The 23,705-nt window shown below is 48.2% G+C and overlaps 1 long non-coding RNA gene across 1 annotated transcript in view; it reads right to left on the minus strand.

Moving 5' to 3' along the window:
* LOC130682602 (uncharacterized) overlaps nucleotides 1–22,607 on the minus strand; it is a 165,701-nt gene extending 143,094 nt beyond the window's left edge. The window contains exon 1 of the long non-coding RNA XR_008995865.1: nucleotides 22,414–22,607. This is a non-coding gene — a long non-coding RNA (uncharacterized LOC130682602). The remainder of the gene's footprint in view (nucleotides 1–22,413) is intronic.
* Between the last annotated feature and the right edge of the window lie 1,098 nt (nucleotides 22,608–23,705).

A 23,705-nucleotide genomic window follows, 5' to 3' on the forward strand; every position in this document is an offset into this window, starting at 1 on the left:
GTTCTCTGCACAAGGTGGTATCCCCAGTGAGCAGGACCACCCCCACCCCGCAGGGGGCCGTGGGGAGCCCTCCTGGGAGAACTGACAGTCATACAATGGAATTCTATGCAGCTGAAAATAAATGAGCCAGGGTTACACATGTCCACACGCTGGAATCCCATAAACATATTGAGAGGGAATAACTAATTGCACAAGAAGTCATATTAGAATGACACTGCTTATACAAAGCACCCAGAACCACTCTGTAAATACTTCAAGCATACTTACAAATGTAGTAAAAAGTTAAAGAAATTCATGAGAATGAAAAATACTGAATATAGGATGGTGGTTACTTCAGGTGGGGGTGCAGTGGAAGGGAGGTGAATTTGGGAGGTGCTGAGGGAGGATTCAACTGGGTTTGTGACTTCATTTCTCAAACTGGTTTGTTGCTACATGGTGTCCATTATATGACTATTTTTTACTAATCTAAATTATTTTATAATAACAGTATTTTTAGGAGAATGAGGCCTGAAGAGGGTAGAAAATGAAAGAAAAATTTCTAGTTTCATATCCAGTATCCCCCAGATCTAAAGTCCCCAAGGACCTTTTTGGATGACTTGGTGACACTTAGAGGTACACCCATGAGGAGAGAAAATGTGCCTGCAACCAAAATGGGTCCCTCACTTCATTCCTGTATTTCCTGGGATGAGTGGGGAGGGACTGGTGGGGCACTCAGGAGGGGGGCTCAGGCGCTCAGTGGGGGTGACAGCAAACAACAATGAAGCCCCAGCAGTGCTCAAGTCTGGGGCAAAGGAATGCAGCCCAAGATTCCTGCCAGAGGTCCCAGCACTCTACTGTCACCTCCTAGGCCGATTCTTGCAGACAGCCCAACCCTTACACACACCCCGGACTCTCCCCACCTTCCACACAGTCCTCACCATAAACCAGGTGCTGAGCATAGCTCCACTAGCCCAGAACCCAGGCCTGGGTCTCAGCTGCAGCCTCAAACATCAGAGCCAGCCATCTTCCACGTCTGCTCCAACTCCTCCCTGAACTCAGCATCTGCACCGGAGTCCCGCTCCTTTCCTACCTGCAACGGCAGACCTGGCAATTCGGTGTGGCCTAGCTGATGTCTCACCCTCTAACATCCCAGCCTAGCCCAGCCCAGAGCCTGGCTGTCCCTGTGACAATGCCAAAGGTCTGCATTTTGTAAACATTCAGACCTGGAAGGGTTTGGAAAGGTGGTCACTGTGGGGCAGGGTCTGGGGAAGCATGGAGCAGGGGCAGGGGAGGGCAGGCTGATAGCACCCACCAGCCAGGCTGTAGAAGTTGCTGGATTGCCTGCCCTCCCTGCCCCAGGCTCCCCAGAAGCCAGGACTGGAGAGGCCCTCCATACCATGCTCGGTGAAAGAACCGGGGTCCGTGTCCCTCCCCGGAGAAAAAGCAAACCTATGCTATCCAAGTGCAGTGTTGGCTAAACCCTGGCTCTCAGGGAATGGGCTGTGTTCAACTCTTAGCATAGAGTACGAAGGCCTAGAGCCTGAAGTCATGGTGCACAACTCCAAACATCCAGAACGACAGCTCTACCACATTTCACAACCGCAGAGGGGCAAACTAGCTGCAATCAGCCAGCAGACATGTTTTGTTTGGCCCACACCACGTCTTAAATAGTAATTTGTTGACAACATGTAGCATTTGAGAGTTCACATAAAAGTCTAGATTTGAAAATAGAAGAACTGGCTTCACTGAGTGGGCATCCCCCTATTGCAACCCCTTCCAGCTGAAAAGGGGTTGCCCCTGTGGATGGAGCACCAACTCTCCAGTAGCTTCAGTAGCCACCACTCTCAGCTGCTCCCCAACCCTAAGGCCCAGGGCCATTCACCATCCTGCTTGGGTCCTGCCTCTCCTCTCCTTATGTTACCTCCTGGGTCCCTGTGGGCTTATGGAGTTCCTGAATCCTCACTTTAAGACCTGAGAGCAGTTATCTGGTGGGGAAATATGGGTATCCATGATGTGTATGTGTATGTGCATGTTCAGCAGGACAGCCCATTCTTGACCTGCAGCAACTGAGGCAGGAGTTGAGAGCCCTAGATGGGACCTCAACAGAAAAGGCACCTTTGTCTGTACAACCTACAGTCAGGCAGGCAGGAGAGGCTGTGTGAGCCTAATAGCCAGCTGTCCCAGTTAGAGACAGGAAGGAGGTGGCCTTTGAAACTGGCAAGGGCTGTGGGCTGGTCTAAAGTAGCCTCTTTCCATAGTCCAGGATAATCCCCTCTGCCTCCGCCCCATCCCCAGATTCAGCGCTTCCCCCTCCTCCCTCTCTTGAGAGGGAAGGGATGGGGGAGGGACATAAAGCCATGCCTGAGGCCTGAGCCTGCCCCAGCGATTCCCCAGACAGACGTAGCTGGGAGACTCACTGCGCACCAAGGGAATGCCACCAGCCTAGCAGTGAATTCAACTGCAGGAAGGAGTTTAAAACCCCAGGGCGACAGAGGAAGGGAAGCAAGCAGAAGCAGGAGGAAGAGGGCCCAAGGACACACGCTCTCCCGGGGCTCTCAAGGAGGGCGGGGCCTGCTCTGAGGGCAGCATTCAGGGGACATGGTAGGTCAAGAGGGCAAATCCCCCCTATTCCAATGCCTCCCCCTCCTCCACCCCCAACCCTGCCCAGTTTGAATTCCCTCCCTGGAAACCAGAGGGCAGAACTGACTGACATCCTTCTGCCCTTCCTCCTACATACACACACCCCAGCCAAAAAGAAAAGCAGGCCCTTAAGTCCAATTCATCAGGTCACAGGGAGACAAAGAGGAGACCAGGAATGTCACCTAGCCAGAGAAACCATGAGCCAGACATGACCATCCCACTTCACAGCCAGCTTATGGATGCCAGACAAAACCACAGTTTGGACAGCTCAGGTCTAAAAAAATAGGCTTTCAGTGCAAAGTACAAGTGTCTGTTTCTCTATGTTTTCACAAATATCAACTTACTTATCATTCAGCAGGCACCAAAGTTTCAATGAAATCTTATTGGAGGAAACTTCAATAGTGAGAAACTTTAAACTGTTAGTATTTTCCTGGGACAAGGCATCCGAGATTTGATCTGAGCTGTGAGAAGTTATCTTGTTTCACCTAATGAGTGCCAAGGTCCCTCAGGTACAAGGCTTGGTGTATCTCCGGGCCAGAGGGGGTTCCCATCTCCAGGCAAGTTCACACTGGATTGAGATTCAGTGAGACCAAGAAATGACAACAGAATGCTGGGGGTAAAATGGTTCATACCAAGCTTCATTCTCACAGTGGCAGGTCAAGTGCTGGAATCATATCTGCATCTGCCAAGTCTGCGATCCACCCCCATCTCTGCTTCTACTCCAGCCTCTGCCCCCAAGAACTGGGTGGAGCTCTTTATATAGCAACCCAGGCAATAACGGCTAATTGCCAACACTTGTGCAAGCCTGCACCTGCGCAGTAGGCTAAGTATTACATCATTACACGTGCACAGTGGGTGAATAGATTTGGATCATGTGAGGATCCTGGCCATGGAACTTCCATTTTCCCTACACTTAGGAACCACTCTCCTAAAATATGCCATTACTGCTGCTGGGCCATTTAGATATGAAGAGAAAGACATCTACCATCAGGACCATCCCCTCCATGCCAGTTGGCCACAGGCATTCAGGAGCTTTTCCAGCAGTGGGAGGTATCTGCATGGAGCCTTCTGGACTCTCCTACCCAGCCCAGATTGGTTCATTACCTGGCCAGGGTCAGAGTGACAATCTATGGGATAAGTCTGAAGACCCCAGAGATCTCTGGGCTCTTCTCCAGCTCAAGCTAGTGACTCCTTTTCCTTCTGGCAGATCCCAAGCATTCAGCCTGACTCCTGACCCCCTGGTCACTGGCATACCCCTCCAGCCCCTACCGCTTGGTCTCTTTTCCCAGAAATCTGATTGTACAGCAGGAAGTGAGTTCTCAGGCTCCCTCCTTTCCTACAGCTTCCAAACACAAGCCCACAGAGGATCCTTTTCACTCCAAAGGTTTATTGCCAGTACTGAAGGGAGCAGAGTGGGAATGATAAAATTAACCACCAGGGAAAGGCCCCAGTGTGTAGGCAGCCTTCTTCCCCAGTTTAATAGTCCTCAGACATCGGTGGCTGGTGCAAATTCCCCCTTTGCCCTGAAGCCAATCATCCTCCCTTTTAACCTCACCCTCCTCGCCTCCTTCCTCAAACCTCCTCCTCCAGGCCCTTTAACTGCCAACAACCTACTTTCCCAACTTTGATTTATCTCCACCCGGGAATGCACAGTTAGAGCCAGACCCGCCCCCAACACACCCAGCCAGGACTCTTAAATTCAGAGGTAAACACTCACACCCACCCAGTTTCAGACAGAGGCACAAAGATTACACATCTGTATACTCGGAGACAAAGCAAAAGCCTGCACCAGATGCCCTCACATTCTGTCCCCCTCAGGACAGACCCCAGGACACAGTCCTGCACACTCCCCAGAAGCCTGCCTTGCACTAAGAGTTTCTTTTGAGGAGAAACACTCTGCTCTGGGAAGGGCATTTTTCTTCAGAGCGGCTGGATAAATTGCTTTTCTGCAAAAATAAACACAAGTGAATTGCATTAGCTGAGCTAGTGACACATTAGTTACAGATGCGGGGCCTGTCAGAACATTGAGGGAACAGCTTTTATTGGGGAAGGGCTGAGAGACTCATAAATAAGCAGTTGGCAATCTCGCATAAACATTTGTGCGTTCACATAAACACCGCCTACCACAAACGCGGTGCCCTGGAAGGGCCCTCTCCCCATCCTCCCACATAACTAGGCAGAGGCCGGGGAAGAGTCACAGACGCCTTTTCTCCCATTGTCCCAATTCCTGGGATTCAGGCTTGTACTGTGGGGTGGAGGGAGAGTTACAAGCTCCATCCTAAACACCTTCCAGAGACTGAGGGTCAAAGCCCAGCCCCAATGGGATGATTGGGCCACTCTCCTCCCTCTACATAGAAAAGAGAATAGGAGAGAATGGGCGAGGTAGTTGCACTGGGGGCTAGGTTATTAAATAGAGCCAAGTATGGAATTTTATAAGAGCTTGGAAATGCCTTGTGGATTCAACTCCAGTGGTTCCCACCGGGATCATGGGGCAAGGAGGATAAGGGCCGCACACCCTTGCTCCAAGGGCAAAGGCCACAGGAGGGGCCCAACATTGTACCTGCCTCCAGGGCATGAGGAGCCCAGGCTTGACCCCACTGGCTCTTGGGGATGCGCTTGCCTTGGGCCCAGAGTGCTCCTCTGCAGAGCCACATGCAGCTGAACCCATAAAGGACGAAGCAGGCCAGGTGGGCTGACAGAAGGCCGTGCTCCCTACTTCTCCAGTGGTACCTGCTAACCCAGCAAGCCCTGGTACCCCCCACATCCTCCCAAGCAAAGTTCCTTCTGCACAAAGGATCTGGTGCACTTATTTGCCCCAAGGTCTGAGTGACAGTGAGCAGCTGCGTGTGTCCCACTCTCGCCCCTTTTCCTCTGCTCTGTCACAAATGTGAAGGCAAAGGGACAAGTATGAAGCAGTTGGACTGAAAGCAAATGGCTAACACTCAAAATTTTTGTTGAATTTCTGAATCAGCCAAGAGTGCAGAAGTGTTGGGATCTTTTCAGGGAAGGCAGAATTGAGAGAAAGGAGAGAATGTTTATGGGCCCCAGGATTGTGTTACTGCAATTAGCCTCAAAACCTCCATCCTCCCACTTTCCACCATATAAAAAGCCAAAACCCTTAGACTGAGCGGCCTTTTCCTTTGTCCATCCTGTTTCCTGATCTAGTCCCTCCCACCTTCACCCTGATTTCCCTCACTGCCCCTCACGAGCCTTGAGGTCCAGCCAAATTGGATTCATCCCTTTCTTCCTCATCCATGTGTTACATCAACCCGTCTTCCCAGAAGGCCTTTGCCTTCCAGCTCTGCAGGGCCTGATCCAACCCATCCTTCCAGACTCAGTTCAATAGCCACTTCAGCTCTCCCTCCTTTGAACTCTACAGGAACTTCTCAGTACCTTGTCGCTGACTTTCCTTCTTATTCTAAGTCAAGTGTATGTCTGTCCCATGCCCCAGGGATTTTTAAACTCTCAGGTCTGTGTCATAGTAAGTTTCCAGGTCCCCCACCCTCCCAAACCCTAGCCGATGCCTGGGAGTGTTGAATCCACAGAGAAGACTGGCGATGATGTGGTGGTGATAATGGTGGGCGGGGAGGGGATGCGGCCTCTGTGAGGAGAGAGGCGGAGGTATTGATGGTACTGGCCAACAAGACTTCCCCTGGGCAGCCTCACGGCTGGCTTTCATTTTGCAGTTCCCCAACAAGCACAACTGTTGTTGCTTTGGAAGAGAAATTAAGATGCCAGGCAGGTACAGACAGCCAAGCACCATAACTCTATTGAACCAACCTCAGCCATCTAGGCCCTTTCTTCCCATCAACAAATGGAATGCTTTATGGGAAAATATAAGCACAGTCCTAGACAGAAATATTAAAGGCTCTTTGGCCGGGACATCCCTCAGGAGGGAACACAATGTAGCCATAATTTATTGCATTTGATATTTTCACTTCCAGTCTTATTTTTATAGACATTATTTCATAGGCTGCAGCTTAAACACAGATGGAAAAGATTCTGGCTTTGTAATAAGAGAAGGTTTATGGCAGGCCAGCCCACTGCTCTGTGTTTGTGTGTGAGTAAACGCACATTATCATGTCCTTAGGTGGGGCAGGGAGATGCCTTTATTATGTGTTTGGACTTTGATCCAACAGTTCTGCCTTCATCTGTCCCCTCACCAGGGCCTCCGGATGCTCCCAAGGGGAGGAAGTGACAAGCACCATAGTGGGGCAAGGGGGAGGAGGGCTGGGCTAGCCTTTGAAATGCATTCCTGGCTCTAGCTGGGTCTGCCATTCCCTGGGTCTTCAAAGGGCCTTGACCCAGGGACAGGGCCTAGACCCCAAAGGTCAGAGTTGAAAGGAAATGGACGCTGTAGTGTTATATATATGTCCCTGTGTTGTGTGATTTGCACTGTCTTTTTTGGGGAGCAGAGGGTAGAAAACTGAGTTCATACTGCCTGTAATGCCTTGTGAACTTCTCTCCACAGTCTATCACAGGTGGTTTCATGTCAATGAACATTCTTAAAAACATGATCTGGCATACAATGGTCACAGCCTGGATGTACTGAGGTATGTTTAACCAACCTCACTTAGGTTGGGGAGAGACAGAGCTCTCAGGGGTGAAGAGGGCTATGGAGAGCTCTAAGGAGGGAAAAGAGAACGGGAGATGGAGACAGAGAATAAGGTGGGAGAAGCATTGCCCAGACGAGAGCCGGGGACCAGAGAGGCCTTGGCCCAAGGCGGCCCCCCACGCATCCATCGACTCGCTGCCAGCAGGCAGTGGGCCCAGTGGAGGTAGGCGAGCAGCCTTGAAGACATGCCGTCCAGCTCCCCTTCCTCTCCTGTCAGGGTTAGCTGTCAGCAGACTCCAAGAAGGCTTGGGAGTGTGTACCAGGAAACAGCAGGGACTTTGGGCGGATGAGGGAGGGCGGATGAAGGGGCAGCAGCTACACTGATCTGGGAGGGTCAGTGGAAAGTGAATCAAAGGAGGGGAGAACTGGAGAGGGGACCCTCAGGAGCCTTGGGAAGGGTGATCTGTCCTATTTGCCAGGCTTCTGGGGGATTCCGTGTGAAGCAGCAGCTGTGTGAGGTGAAATGTTATGAAAGCCTGTCAGCAGGGTCTCCATCCATGAGACCTGTCAGTAGAGCTCTGGGTATGTGTGTGTGTTAGGGGGCTGGGGGGAGGATGGCCCCTCATTGCCTGGTGGAAATGGTATCCTTGATGTTTATTGTGCACATATTTCTATCGTGCAGTTGCAGTGGTGCATTGCTGGGGGAACCATCCTGCAGGGATCCCTGAGCTTTCAAGCAGACCCGAGGAAATAGTGATCTGCACCTAAAAAGCCTTCTGCCTTCCCTGGGCTCGGTCATTTCTGCTCTGCTGGTGACTGTCACCCCTACTCCAGGGGCTTGGCAAAGGACTGAAAGCTTTGAAACAGAAGTGGGTGAAGAATCTGCTTCAGGAGCAGCCAGGGTCAGGAAGCTAGTACCTAGCACCTGGGCTGCTTGAGAACTCTGGCCCAGATGCCCACCACAACAGACTAAGAAACTGAATTTCACAAAAGGTTATAACCAAGTGTGGAGGGCATATTGCATTCTGGCTGCTTCCCTTCCTTAGAGGAACCACACACACCTCCTCCAACCCCCAGCTCCAGGGGTCCTGGTGCGCCATCTCTCAATCACAGGGCTCCCGACCCCCACCCCTAAAAACAAAGTTTGGGCTCTATATCTCTGCCCTTGGACTTCCCAGTTATGGGAACTAGTATATTTCCTTCTTGCTTAAGCTTGTTTGGACTACTCTTTTGTCACTTGTAGCTGATAATGTCTCAACTGATATACCAGGCAGGCTAATAACTATGAAATATGTTTCAAACTAAATCAGAGTCGGATGAATCTTCCAAGGATAAGGGTTCCATAGAACTTTGTGAGAGAGGCACAAGAGGCCTGTGCCAGGCCTGCACAGGATAGCTGGAAGCATAATGCCCTTGGAGATAGGCAAGAGGGGCCCCTGCTCTGAGCCCCACACTTCAGAGGACCCACATTTCACACATACATGCACACACACACACTCACACACATGCACATATGGAATAAAAGAACACACAGATACCTCTGTCTCTTAGGATCCAGCACTCAGCACTAACACAGCGGGATCTCTGATCTTAACTCCTAGTCTCCTGGGTAACACCAGTCAGGCCCCTGGGGGTATGCTTCTCCACATGATTCCTGTTATGTCCTTGAGTCAAAAGAAGACTATATCTAAATGCTATAAAAACATGAGGGTTGTGCTACTATTGACATCAGGGATGGTCCCTGCTTCAGAGTGCAGGGAAGACTGAATGGTGGAAGCACTTGAGTAAGAGAAAAGACAGGTTAATTTATCAAATCCTTCCTCTCAGATAGCAATAATGCAAGAGAAGTAGCATGTCTCAATAGTGGCAAACATGCTTTTTCTTGCTTCTCTTTATGGGTCCAGAGGTACTTACAAATTAGCAATACTACAATTGTACATGGCAGCTGAAGAGCATTTTCCATTATAAATAATTCATACTTCTACACTTGCATGTATGCAGGTCAAGAAGTAACATGCATGAAGTGTGATACTGATTTTTTACTAGGCAGACATGGAACAAGGCTAGAACTGTAAATGATTTTATTTTTATAAAAATTTTTACTGATAATCAGCTATGGAAGTATATTTTTCTGATAATATTCCTTTCTCTTAAAAAAAAAAAGCAGTTCCTGTGTGGTGATCTCCAATAGGTTCTTCACAATGGTACAAAGGTCATATCAAAGTGTGGGCAAAGGGTTTGTTTGTGTTTATACAGAGGATCAAAGCCTAATTTGGCTACCCAGAAAACAAAATAAGATATGATATGAAGAAGAACTTCCAACATCAACATCCTCTGGAAGAGTCATTCCAGAAGATGATCATCAAAAAACTTCAACAAAGATCCTGGCGCAGTTGCAGTTGTAGCTGCATTCATCCCACTGGTTCCTGGACTTGCGATTGGAATGAAGGGGGAGATATCTAAGCTGGCCTGTGCAGACAGTAAAACAACAAATTTGACTGGATCTATACTGTCGGATCTCAACTAAGAATTAGGAGAAGTGCAAGTTGCAGTGCTCCAAAATCATGCAACTATAGACTATCTACTGTTAAAAGAACATATGGGATGTGAACACTTCCCAGGAATGTATTGTTTTAATTTGTCTGATTTTTCTCAAACTATTCAAATTCAGTTAGACAACATCCATCATATCATTGATAAATTTTCACAAATGCCTAGGGTACCTAACTGGTTTTCTTGGTTTCACTGGAGATGGCTGGTAATTGTAGGTCTGCTTTGGTTATGTAGCTGTATTCCTATTTTGTTAATGTGTGTATGCAATTTAATTCATAGTTTAAAACCTATACATGCTTATGTTACTCTACAAGAAGATATTGCAAAGAAATAATCAATCTTCCCATGTTTTCTTCTGTCTGCTACTTCTATAGCTTTTCTTCTTCCTTTCTAATTACAACCCTTTAGTAGAATTCATGCCTCATATCGAAATTACCAAGTATCATAATTCTTCCAAGTGGTAAAGACACCTCAAGACAAATGCTGGGCATAGAAGCCACAGGGCATAAATCTGCAAAGAAGTAAAAAGCTAACCTTTTCAAAGAATATTGCTTCTCTCTCACTTACCAACTTTACGTTTCCCTGTATGGCCCCAGAAGATGACTGGTTAGCCAGAGACGGGTAAGATTCCTCAAGGGAGGAACAACCTAAGACAGGCACAGTCACAGGGGGGCCATCAGGAGAGAAACTGGGGACCAACAGAGGGGAGGCTTAGAACCTCACCCCCCATGTTTTGAGAGAAATCTTCTGCATCCGTGGATGTTTTGTTGCCCTTGTCTAGCTTGGATTAATACTTAGTCTATAGGCACAGACCTGATCATCTACATTTGCCCTCTTACACCACTAAATTATGTTTTCTACCTTTATCTTGCATCTACCTACCACTTCAGCATTTTATTAAAAAAATAATAATAATAATAAGGGAGAAATATGGGATTCACATATAAATCAAGTATAAAAATCAAACGAATAATCATATCTGACTTGAATGTTTATAGTTCATGATGCGTGATCAAAACCGAAAGTTTCTGTGATGACTGCCCTTGCACTGTTCACCATGTAAGAACTTATTCACTATGTAAGACCTTGTTCACCATGTAAGAACTTGCTCGTTATGCTTCAGAAGATTGGAGACTGTTGAGAATTAGGCTTGGGGTTGATTAATGATTGTGCATTGAGTCCCCTATACAAAATTTTATTGTTGTTAACAACCATTTGATCAATAAATATGAGAGATGCCCTCTCAAAAAAAAAATTTTTACTGATGTACTTAAATTTTTAAGACATACATTAAAAATCCAGCTTTATTTAAGTATTTTACTTAAATTTTGGTATGTATTAGACAAAATGTCATAGTTACACTATTAGTTGTCTTTGCCTTTTTAACTTAATGGATAATCTTGAATGTTTAAAAGAAAAATAACTTGTTAAAAACTTGTATGAAATGTAATTTGAAGAATTGCTCTTTCACAATTAATGTGCATGTCTTATTAAAATACACATAATATTTTTGTTTACTGTTTCAGTTTTCTGTTGCTGTGCAACAAATTCCAAAACTTAGTGGCTTAAAATAAATGATTTTTGTCTCTCACAGTACTGTGGATTGACTGGCTTGGTGATCAGTTGCAGGGGGGCATCTCTTGTGTGGTTGCAATCAAACAGTGGCAAGGTCTAGGGTCAACTGCAGGTTCAGCTGGACTGTACATCCCAAATGGCAGCATTGTGACTCCTATATGCTCAACTGGGATGGCCAGAACAAGTAGAATCTGGCTGACTACATTGCTTTCTCCTGTGGCCTTTCCAAATGGGGAATCAGACTTCTTACACGATGGCTGGCTTATCCCAGAGCAGGCATTCTAAGACACCCAGGTGGAGGCCAAAAGGCTCCCTAAGACCTGTGCTCAGAAATTACACAGCATCATGGCTGCTGTTTTCTATTGGCCAAAAATGAGTCACAGGACAGCCGAGATTCAAGAGAGGACCGCACAAGACCAGAATACCAGAAGGTGTGGTTCACTGGGTGCTAGCTTTGAGACTGACTACCACAGTCGGCCCTCTGGCCCCTCACACATTCAAGATACACTCGCCCTCCAAGATGCCCAAAGTCTCATCTGGGAAGTCATCAGACTTGGGCTCCAAGTCCAGAACCTCAATATCTACATCAGGCCTGGTGCTGAGGAGGCCTGTCAGGGAGTGGGCACTTGGAGATGGTTTCTCTTGATTTCAAGATCTGTGAACTAGAGAGACAAGCTATCTTCCTCCCAAACCCCAGTGACCAAGACCTCCTGGTATCTATGCCCTGTGTGGTCCCCCCACACTGAATCCGGGCTGGCCTGGGATGCATGCTAACACATGGGCCACAGGGGATATATGTTGCATAAGTTTTGGACATAGTCTTTAAGAGGACTGGCAGCTTTCTCTTCCTCCTTTTGGAATACTCACTTCTGGAGGTCTGAACTGCCATCCGGGAAGTCCAGGTACCCCACTGGGAGACCACGTGGAGAAAGAAAGAGGCCCAGAGGTTGTAAGGAAAGAAGGAAAGGACCGGCTGTCTCGGCACCCAGTTGAGCCTCTTGATTGCTCCAGCCCCAGCCTCCCCCCAGCCACAGCCACAGGAGAATCCCCAAGCAATGTGGTGGACGACATTGGCTAACCCCAGCCAACCCACAGAACCAGGAGCGATAATAAAATCCTGATTGTTTTGAGCCACTAAGCTTTGGAATGTTTTGTTAGGCAGCAATGGATAATTGAAACAAGCCTAAAAACAACTGCATTTTATTTTTGATCATGTAGATCATTATTGTCCCTTGAAGACAAATTATGAGCTCTTGATTATAAAAGCATGGTTATTAATTTTGCTGAAATGAAGGCAAGAAAATAAATTTTAAAGAGTACATATATACTAATCTATGAAATTCAAATGTCTTTCTTGTATTATTCACTGAAATATCACTAACCTGTTCATGAGGCCCCTGATGTGCTCAAGAATAATTCAATTTGGTTGTCTTCAATATTGTGCAAACTTTCAGTGACATAAAAACCATAACTTTACATGTATTTTCAATTTTATCATTTTGAAGGTAAACTCATCAAGGTTGAAGGATAGAACATGTTTTAATTAAGTTTGTTAGCTTGACTTATAACATTTCAATACTTAGAACTGTGGTCTGTGGGCCTCCAGTTATACCTTCCCCCAGGAGGGGTATCACTAGAACCAGTAAAATAAGTCCCTGGCCAAAGTAGGAACCAGAAGCGTTGCAATAGCCTGAAGGAAGTTAAGGGTTTCTCAGGCAGATGGAACACCCGCGAGATGGCACCAGAAAGACCAGAGGTGGGGCTGGTGCTGAGGAGCCCCCCTACCCCTTCTGCAGAGCCAATCACTACCCTACTGGCCAAATATGAATAACCTGGCACAGGCACACCAGAGCTAGCCCATCTCCAGAGTCATCCCGAAACCTGACTCGGGCTGGAGAGCACACCATCCTCTGACACCCCCAGCTCTGGGCTCAGTGCTAGGCTGGGAAGGGTAGTCAAACCAAGTCAGAGTTTGCTACTGATGAGTATCTGAGGTCTATGTCTTTCACACTCATCCATTTTTATAGTTTCAAATGTGCTTCCTTTCCCCATAGTTTCCTTCTAAGAATTATTTCTGAAAAATCTTCATCTTTTCTTTACAAAATTAAAATACGTCTATATTTTAGTCAAAGTGTGAGTGAGGAGAAGAGAAGAGGAGATGAGAGGCTGACTTGAAGAGAAGGCAGCAGCTACAGCTTCTCAAAGACCAGGAAAGCCTGGATGTGTTTGGCCCCGACCACATATATGTCTCGGTTCTGCAAGGTTATGCAGTTTGATGATCCCATGTTTGGGGCCCGTGTGCAGCTCTTTGCCTGCCTGGGCTCTCTCCTCACTGGTCTAGGGAGTCACTGGGAGTGGGACTCCAGAACTTTCTGGGTGACTAGATGGGAATGGTAGTCAACCCTCATGCTAGAGGAGCAGGCTCACAGCTCTGGTGTGGAGGGGACCTGCCTGGGTCTGAGTCTTTACTCTGCCCCTTTGTAATCTGGGGGTCTCGGGAAAATTACTTAATCCCTTTGCATGCTCCTCTCCTAACTGACAAAACAGGGCTGATGATGGTGATGGTGATGTGATGATAGCGCCTGCCCCACTGGGTCGTTAGGAGGAATAAATAAGTAACACAGATAAAGTGCTAAGAAGAAAGCCTGGGACCAGGAAGAGCCAGAGTTCATGTTACCAATAGAAGAAACAGTCCAGGAGAAAGTCGGAGGCCAACTGGGTGAGGGCTGTTTCTCAGTTAAACACAAATACATTGAAGAAGGGATGCTCAAATCTTTTCAGGCCAAAAGTCTCCACGTGGCTCAGAGCCAGGATGGGAGCAGAGGCGCCTCCCACATCACAGCCATGCAATGGCCAGGTATCTTTTTAATTGAAGTATTGCTTTCAGGTGTACAACATAATGACTCAACAGTTATATACACTACAAAATGCTCACCATGATATGTGTGGCCACCATCTGTCACCATACAAAGATATGACAGAATTATTCCCTATGCTGTACTTTTCATCCCTGTTACGTATTTTATAATTAGAAGTTTGTACCTCTTTATTCCCTTCACCTATTTCACCCACCCTGCCTCCCATGGCAATGATTATTCTGTTCTCTGTATTTTTAAGTCCATTTCTGTTTTGTTTGTTTGTTTTATTTTTTCTAGATTTCACAAGTAAATGAAATCATATGGCATGTCTTTCTCTGACTTATTTCACTTGCATAATACCCTCTAGGTCCATCCATATTGTCACAAATCAGCCAAAGCTTTTTTTTAAAAGGTCTCCTTGGGTCTGGATTAAAATCCATCCAGGGCAAAAACTGTGACTTCGGACAGCTGTGTCTCTGCTGTGTCCTGAGTTTCTGTGACTTGTGTACCCAGGAAGCCTTTGTCTTCCCCCCGACAATAGCCTCCTCCTATGAATGAATGTTCAGTTCAGCCACTGAACATTAGACTCAGAATTAAGACTTGAGGTTAAAGATCTGTCACCTCAAGCACATCCCCTCCCATTTCAGAGACTCCGTTTTCTAGCTTACAAAATGAGAGGGTTGGACTAAATGATCTCAGAGCTCACTCTAACATTCTGAGACAGTGATTCCTCACCACCTGCCCAAGCCAGGCCTGGATCAAAGCCCACATCCAGCACAGTGTCCACTTAGCCAGGGGAAGTGGAAGGCCACCAAGGTGGCCCCTTGGGCTTGGTTGAGCCATCCTGCCCTCCCTTTGTGCAGAGACCTCTCTCCCAGGCCCAAGAAAGCCCAGGGAACTTCCCAGTTAGACCCATCTCACAGCCTCCAGTTGGGGGACACCTGGCTCTGGGGTGGGGACGAGGAATAAAAAGCCACACTTGGGGGAGAGAGAACTAAGATGGCGGCATGAGTAGAGCAGCGGAAATCTCCTCCCAAAACCACATACATTTTTGAAAATACAACAAATACAACTCTCCCTAAAAGAGAGACCAGAAGACACAGGACAACAGCCAGACTACATCCACACCTGCAAGAACCCAGTGCCTCGCAAAGGGGGTAAGATACAAGCTGCGGCTCAGCGGGACCCGAGCGCCCCTCACCCCAGCTCCGGGTGGGAGGAGAGGAGTCGGAGCGGGGAGGGAGACGGAGCCCAGGACTGCTAAACACCCAGCCCCAGCCATCCGCACCAGAGCGCAGACACAGTGCGTGCGTGGGGTGCTGGAAACTAGGAAAGCAGGACAGTAAGACCTGTGAGCGGGTCCCCACAGCCTTCGCACCTGGGACAAAGAAAGCGAGTGCTTTTTGAAAGTCTTAAAGGGACAGGGACCCCACAGCTGGACGGAAGTGCCCCAGGACACTTAGCCCGGCAGCAGGGAATCCTGGTGAACTCTGGGAACCTGAACCCCCGCAACGCAGCTCAGAGGCCCCTCTCCATGATTAACAGCCTCCCGCCTGTTCCCCCTCCGATGTGGCTCCGCCATATTGGAGAAGCAGCCTGAGGCAGGCCACGCCCACAGCAACTGCAGAGCTAAATAAACTCCGTAGCAGCTGGGCAAGATCAGAAGCCCCGTCTGCACGCAGTTGCCCAGCACAAGCTGCTAGAGGCCACTGTTCTCCCAGGAGAGGAAGGCCACAAACTGGCAAGAAGGGACTTTCTCTTACCCAACACATGCGCCAGCTCCCCACAAATATATCTATTGCCATGAAAAGGCAGAAGAAATTGATACAGACCAAGATCACAGAGGCAAACCCTGAGAAGGAGATAGACCTAACCAGTCTTCCTGAAAAGGAATTAGAAATAAACCTCATAACCATGCTGATGGAGCTGCAGAGAAATATGCAAGAGCTAAGGGATGAAGTCCAGAGGGAGATTACAGACGTCTGGAGGGAGATTACAGAAATGAAACAATCTCTGGAAGGATTTATAAACAGAATGGATAAGATGCAAGAGGCCATTGATGGAAGAGAAACCAGAGAACAGGAATGCATAGAAGCTGACACAGAGAGAGATAAAAGGATCTCCAGGAATGAAACAATATTAAGAGAACTGTGTGATCAATCCAAAAGGAACAATATCCACATTATAGGGGTACCAGAAGAAGAAGAAGAGAGAGAAAGGGATAGAAAGTGTATTTGAAGAAATAATTGCTGAAAACTTCCCCAAATTGGAGGAGGAAATAATCGATCAGACCATGGAAGTGTACAGAACTCCCAACAGAAAGGACCCAAGAAGGATAACACCAAGACACATAATAATTAAAATGGCAAAGGTCAAGGACAAGGACAGAGTTTTAAAGGCAGCTAGAGAGAGGAAAAATGTCACCTACAAAGGAAAACCCATCAGGCTATCATCAGACTTCTCAACAGAAACATTACAGGCCAGAAGAGAATGGCATGATATAGTTAATGCAGTGAAACAGAAGGGCCTTGAACCAAGAATACTGTATCCAGCACAATTATCATTTAAATATGAAGGAGGGATTAAAGAATTCCAAGACAAGCAAAAATTGAGGGAATTTGCCTCCCACAAACCACCTCTAGAGGGTATTTTAGAGGGACTGCTCTAGATGGGAGCACTCCTAAGACTAAATAGATGTCACCAGAGAAAATAAAATCATAGCAAAGAAAGCAGACCAACCAAATACTAACTAAAGGCAAAAAATAAAACCAACTACCCACAAAAGCAGTTAAAGGAAACACGAAAGAGCACAGAATAAAGAATGGAGGAGGAGGAATAAGAAAGGAGAGAAATAAAGAATCACCAGACAGTGTTTAAGATAGCTCAATAAGCAAGTTAAGTTAGACAGTAAGATACTAAAGAAGCTAACCTTGAACCTTTGGCAACCACGAATCTAAAGCCTGCAATGGCAATAAGTACATATCTTTCAGTAATCACCCTAAATGTAAATGAACTGAATGCACCAATCAAAAGACACAGAATAATAGAAGGGATAAAAAAGCAAGACCCATCTCTATGCTGCTTACAAGAGACTCACTTCAAACCCAAAGACTATAGGAACAAAGAAAGGCTGAAGGAACAAAACAGCAGCAGAATCATAGAACCTAAGAATGGACTAACAGTTACCAAAGGGAAAGGGACTGGGGAGAAAGGGAGGGAAGGGAGGGATAAGGGTGGGGAAAAAGAAAGGGGACATTACGATTAGCATGTATAATGGGGGGGGCACAGGGAGGGCTGTGCAACACAGAGAAGACAAGTAGTGATTCTACAGCATCTTACTATGCTGATGGACAGTACTGTAATGGGGTATGTGGGGGGGATTTGGTGAAGGGGGGACCCTAGTAAACATAATATTCTTCATGTAATTGCAGATTAATGACAACAAAATTAATAAATTTTTTTTAAAAAGCCACGCTTGGTCAAGCACAGAGAAGCCCATTACCCACGGGCAGCATCCTGAACCAGCAAAGGACAAAAGGATGGGAAGAGGCCAGGGATCCTGAGATTTCAAGCAAGGCTAAAACTTGGTTTAGCCCCCAGAGGTGACAGCAAGTCTGGCTTCCTCCCCAAATGTTGAGCTCCCCAGAAGAGTGGGGGCTCTGAACCCAACATCCACTGCAGCAGGTGCAAGACTGGAGGCATCTGAAAGCCCCCTCACAGAGAACAAACCCATCACATCGGGCCAGCTCGTCAGAAGGCCAGAGGTCCTGAGCTGTGGCTCAGCCTGCGTGTGGCAGGGACTCCGTGCCTTATGATGTGTCTTGGGACTAAGAAAGTACATCTGCTTTTATGTAGAGGCTTCTTCATATCTGTGGGAAGATCTGTGATTGAGCCTGGGGTGTCTGAGAGGATGGCCAAAGAGCTGGTGGCTACATGTGCAGGCTGTGAGGCCAGACTGCCTGGGCTTGAATCCCAAGTTTTTCAGTTGCTGGCTTTGTGACCTTGAGCTGTCACCTCCGTGTGACTCAATATACCCATTTGTTAATTGGGATAAATAAAAATACCTACTTCATGAAGTTATTGTAAGGATTCAATTGTTTAATCCTCTTGTAGAATGTTCAACAATGCTTACCATGCAGTAAATTTCCAACAGGTGTTAGTTACATTCACTGCATGTGACTGTATGTCTACAGGGGTAGATGCAAGTGCCTCTATGTAAAGGCTTACGGGTGCCTGGATGTCTGCGTATGAGAATGTACACATCTGGGCGGCCATGTCTCTCTACATGTGTTTGTGTGTAGGAGAATTTTCTGTGCATCCAGCAATAATAACAGCTGGCATTTATTGCATGCTTACTGTGTCAGGCACTACTCTGAGAGTTCTACAGGTACTCATGCAGAAATATGCATGACTGTGAATGGCTGAGCACACGTCCAGCCACATGTGCCAGTGAGCACCTATGACTGCAGCCCGTCAGCCCTGCCTGGTGAGTCCCGCAGCCCGAGTGAGCTGTGGAGAGAGGAAGACTCACCAGGGGCTGCCTGCCTGTGACACTGATGGGAAGCAGTGAATTATCCCCACCACCCCCTTTCCCAGGCTCCCAGTTAAGCTTGAACTGCCTGCATCTGCTTTTCCTCCAACAGAAGGTGGCCAATGGGCAGCCCGAAGAGGAGGCCACCAATCACAGCCTTCCTTTGACCCTGTGACTGCCTTGGTCTCGCCCTGGCCCCAGGAACTCCAGAAGGACTCTGACTGGGCTGGGCCATCTTTTCACAGAGCATGCCGGTCTTTGCAGAGTGGCATCTACTTCTGATTCACTGTATATCCTCCCTGGAAAGACAGAGTCTAACATGACCAAGATAGTGAAGGAAGTCTTCACATTTGACTTGGCATGTTCCTTTGTTTCCATTATCCAGTGTGGTAACATTTCAAGCAGAAAAAGATGATTTGAAAATGTAATACAGTGCTTTTCTTTCTTGCCCTTATGAGTACCTTTCCTCGATCTTCCTTGGCCTGAGTCACCCATCTCTGCCCGAGGAGAGATGAGGATGAAGGTTTGATGGCACCTGACATGCAAAATGTGATTACACAGCAGGTCAAAAGTCTCCTAAACCTTCTATTCTCTCGGGAGTATATTTCCTGGAGGCTCTCATCTCTCACTGGCGTTTTACGTCTTGGATGCTCAGGCAAGAAGACAAGGCACTCCAGTGCTCTTCTTGCACAGAGGACGGTGGGAAGGATCAGGAGGAAAGAACCAGGGGAGCCAAGCGGTCCGATCTGGCTTTGCTCCAGACAGGGAACCCGGCCAAGGGCCCATCCCAGTCTCCTGTCTTGAACGCTGGGAGGAAGCAGCATTCCAGGCCGCTCTGAACCCACCTGGGCCCTGCCTCTGGAACCAGGGCTCCAGGGTAAACCAGAGGAGCCCCAGAAGTTCAGCTTCACAAGCCAACCTCAGTTCCCATGGGCCTGGCTGCCAAGCTGTGAGCAGCGGGCCAGCCCTGGCCATGGAGGCAACAAGGAGACGCCACGGGAGAGGAGGGGGCACAACTAGGTCAGGAGGAGACCCCCTGGGAGGCAGCCAGGAGGAACCCAGGCACCGTGATCTGGCCAGCTGGGGTACCACGAAGACTCCGGCCAGACCGAGAGGGAACCAGACCGTGAGCTACGTAAAGTCAGCTTCACATACAATCCATGGGCAGTGCGGACAGTGGACCTTGCCAGGACACCACAGCCCAGGATCCCAACTCGTTGCTCCTGCCAAATGTCACATAAGTTGCCCTTGTCTGTTCAAATACCTCAACACCATCTTAGTGGCAGAAGGTGGGGAAGGCAGTCTGAGAACCGAGCACTTTTCCAAGAGAAATGAAACAGCACTTTACAGGACAGGCTAAATGTCAGGTCCCATGACATTTAGATTCAGTTGACTATTTCACTGTTTTTCTCACCAATCATCAGGTAGTATTTGGGAGAAAGTCCAGATTAGTTTGGACTAACAAATAAAGAAATTACTTTTTTTTCCTGCACAGATGAATTGAAGTGTGAGTTGAATTTTCAGCCCTGTTGCACACACAGAAATAGAGGATCCACTCCTGCCCCCACTGAACTGCCCGCTGGCCTTCCCAGCTAAAGACAAGGACCCCAGCAGAGGATAAGTCCTGGACTCTGGATCCCAAACTGCCTCCTTCAGGTGAGGTGGGACAAGTCGTGGAAGAGCAGGACAAGGGTTCCTTTCCACCCAGATGCTCCCGTCCACCTTGTTGGGCTCACGCACACCAGGTCCCCGTCCCCTGGCTTATCTATGCTTTTTGAGGGAAAGAACAAGGTTTTCATTCTCTTTCTAGGCCCTTCCTGTCCAGGGCATTTTGGCTCCCAGCCATGGCCACTGTCTCAGGGGCCACTCAGATCCCTCCTTCCCTGAGGAAGTGGGAATGTTGGGTGTGAACTGCCTGAAGTCTGAGGTCCAACACACCGTGTCTGGGAGGAGGGACGCTGGTGTTGATCAGCACGTGCAAAGGGCAATGCTACCACCTGCTGGAGCCATGGGGAGAGACAACCTAGCTGGGGAACCACGTGGAACCACTTCAGGATTTTGCACTCAAATGGTCCCTCTCCTCTTCGCGGAGCAGTGTCCTATCTATTCTCTCATTCGATCATCTGCTTTGCAGCTGGAGCAAGATCATCATCCCATTTTATGGATGAGGAAATCGATACCCAAGAAAGCAGAATGCCTTCTGAACTCACATGACCAGGGATGGCTTGAAGGCAACATTTAGTCTCCTGCCTCCCGGTTAAGAGCTGTGTCCCCTCCTCAGCACTCAGACTAGGGTGTCCTGAGATACGAGAGCAGGCCCCCTTATGAACACGGTTGCTAGGGCTGTCCCCAACATCCAAGGAGATGGTGTGAGAGGAGGAGGCGGCATCTGCATCCTCTGGCTGGGACCGAGGCACCAGGTGGTAACAACCCTGCAGCTGGCTCAAGGCCTGATATATGTCCACAGTGACTTTGTTTCCTAAGGATTCACACACAGTTTCAGCACAGATCCTTTCAGCCACTTGGGCTCCATTTTCTGAAATTCCATTAGAGCAGGCAGGCTGCTAGGGGGACGCTGACCAGTGTCTGTCCTGATTAACCAGGCTCTCAGAGGGTCCACTCCACCAGGCCCACCTTGGTCTCTGTTCAGAGTTCTCAGTTGCATGGCCTCCCTGTTGCCCCAGTCCCCAGGGCCTGCATTCCAGCTCTGCCCTGTGGCCAGGTGGACAGGACTCCCCAAGCCACAGTCTCCAGAATGGCCCACATTCAGCTTCCCTCAGCCCGGGGACACCTGCATCTTAGCCCAGCTGGCAAGAGTGCCAGAGTATAACCAGAGTCTGCCCCACTCCGTCCTGGGTCCCGACAGCAGGACTGTTTCCAGACACTGAACCTGCTGTCCTGCATGAATAACTGCCACATGGAGAGATGACAGATGGTTCAGAGCTGGGGCTGTAGTCAGAGGCCAACTTGTCTCCAAGGCAATGCCCTCAGGTAGTCACACCAGGCCCACCTCCATCTCATAATCACATCACTGACAGAAATATCTCTGAGGTGGATGAGAGAGCAAAGTATGAAGCCATGAAAAAGCAACTGAAGAAAACCCTGTTTGAACTCAGGCTAGGCAAAGATTTTCCAAGCAATGAATCGATCATACAGGGGAAGACATGGCTTACCAAAAAGTTGAAACTTCTGTACATCAAAAATACCTCAAAATTAAAGACAAACAGGCCTCAGGGGTAGAGTTTTTGCAACGCTAAGGACATGTTTTTTCCACAAACTGTTTTTTAATGTTCTTGCTGCTTTTCTGTTGGGAGCATTAGGTTGGTTGTTTATATATTAAACAGGAAAGGTTACTTATTTTGAACCTTTTGCATTTTGAAACTGTGAGTGTATATTGCCTTTTGAATAAAAAAGAAAACATGACACTTTATAAATCAAACAAAACATCTTGATTGATCCTATGTGAACAGTTGATGAAAGAGAATTTAGTATTAAACAAATTCCTAAGGGGAATTTCTGTCACAGCCCTCAGCCCAGACCCAGGGAAAGGCAGAATTGTGAAACGGACTGACTTTGTGTCCGGCAGCCACTACGATCTGTCTTCTGCTTCTCTGTCACGCTTCCCAGCACCCGTCTGGCCCAAAGCCCTCCTGTGCTGCCCCTCACTTGCCTTCTTCCCACCCCATCACCATATGCTCTTTGATAGGCGTTGCTAAACTCACCTAGGCTTCTGGGCTGCAGAGGGTGTGAGTGGCTGCCCACTCAAGGAAGCACTGGGAGGCAGGAGCAAAGCTGTAGCCTTGGGGCTCAGACCCCATTTTATATTCTGACATTAACACTACAGGCCAAGCCCACTGTTAAGCAGTTGGTAACATAGCAAGTCACGATCTGGCACTGGCGTGGGCTTTGAAGAAGAGTTAAGTTTGTTGTGGTGATGTTTTCTGGTGAGAGTCTAGTAGGCCTGAGTCCTGGAGTAAGGCCTTCGATGGGTCCTTATACACAAACAGGTGACAAGAGAGCCAGTTCACTTTCCCGAGCAGCAGGGGCAGCCAGAAGATGAAAGCGGGAGAACTTTTTTGCAGCCCCTGCTAAGGATGTCCTGCGGTCAGCAGGGGGCAGATAGGCGGACGACTCGGAGCCATCTCTTCCCGAGCTTGGGGCATACAGGACTCCTCTTTGCCCCCCAGTTACCCCAGTCAGGCCTTCACTAGCAGAAACAGTCTACAGGACAGAAAAAGTCTACGTTTTACACATTCTGGGAGATGATCTGGGCCAATGTTATAAACCCATTAATCCCAGGAGAGCTGTCCCTCCCGCTCCTGCCTAGGCGAGTTTAGCTGCACTCACCGGTCACCCTCACTGCCAAGACTCTGCACTGGCACAAGCCTCCTCCCCTCCAGACCTCCTGCCCTTCTCTCTCCTCTCTTCTTGGCCTGCCAGACTCCAGGAGAGGCAGAAAGCTATGGACAGGCCCCAGGTGGCCAAGCAGGCTGCAGATGAAATAAGGCTCAGTGGCTGCTCCTATGGCTGGCCTTCCCCCACGCTCCCGTGCTAGGGGGAGCCTTCTAAGGTAGAGTCACAGCGCCACCTCGTGGCATATGGCCGTCTGTGCAGCCAGGCTGGAGTCAGCAAAGAAACCTGGGTGCCTCTTCCTTAACTGTATCGCTGTCTAGTCGCTGAGGTCTTCCCTACATCCCAGGAGAGCCCCATTCCTGAGAACTGAGAGACAACTGTCAAGCTGAGGGCCCAGCCACATTTCTGACACACACACCCATACAAATACCTAGAAAGGGCCTGGGCTTCTGTGTCAGGCAGACCTGGTCACTCCCATCTCTGTTTGGCAGATGTCTGAGCTCGGGCACCTACGCACCCTTAGGAGCCTCAGTGTCAAGCTTCTAAAATGGGAGCAACAGAAAGGCTGCTGAGGAACAGATTAGGTAATAAAGCAAAAGGTAATAAAGCCAAAGCAGTGGCTGGATCACTGCAGGTATTCCAGAAACAATGGTTTCCCTTC

The sequence above is a fragment of the Manis pentadactyla genome, chromosome 2 (genome assembly GCF_030020395.1).
Source record: "Manis pentadactyla isolate mManPen7 chromosome 2, mManPen7.hap1, whole genome shotgun sequence".
In the NCBI taxonomy this organism is placed as follows: domain Eukaryota; kingdom Metazoa; phylum Chordata; class Mammalia; order Pholidota; family Manidae; genus Manis; species Manis pentadactyla.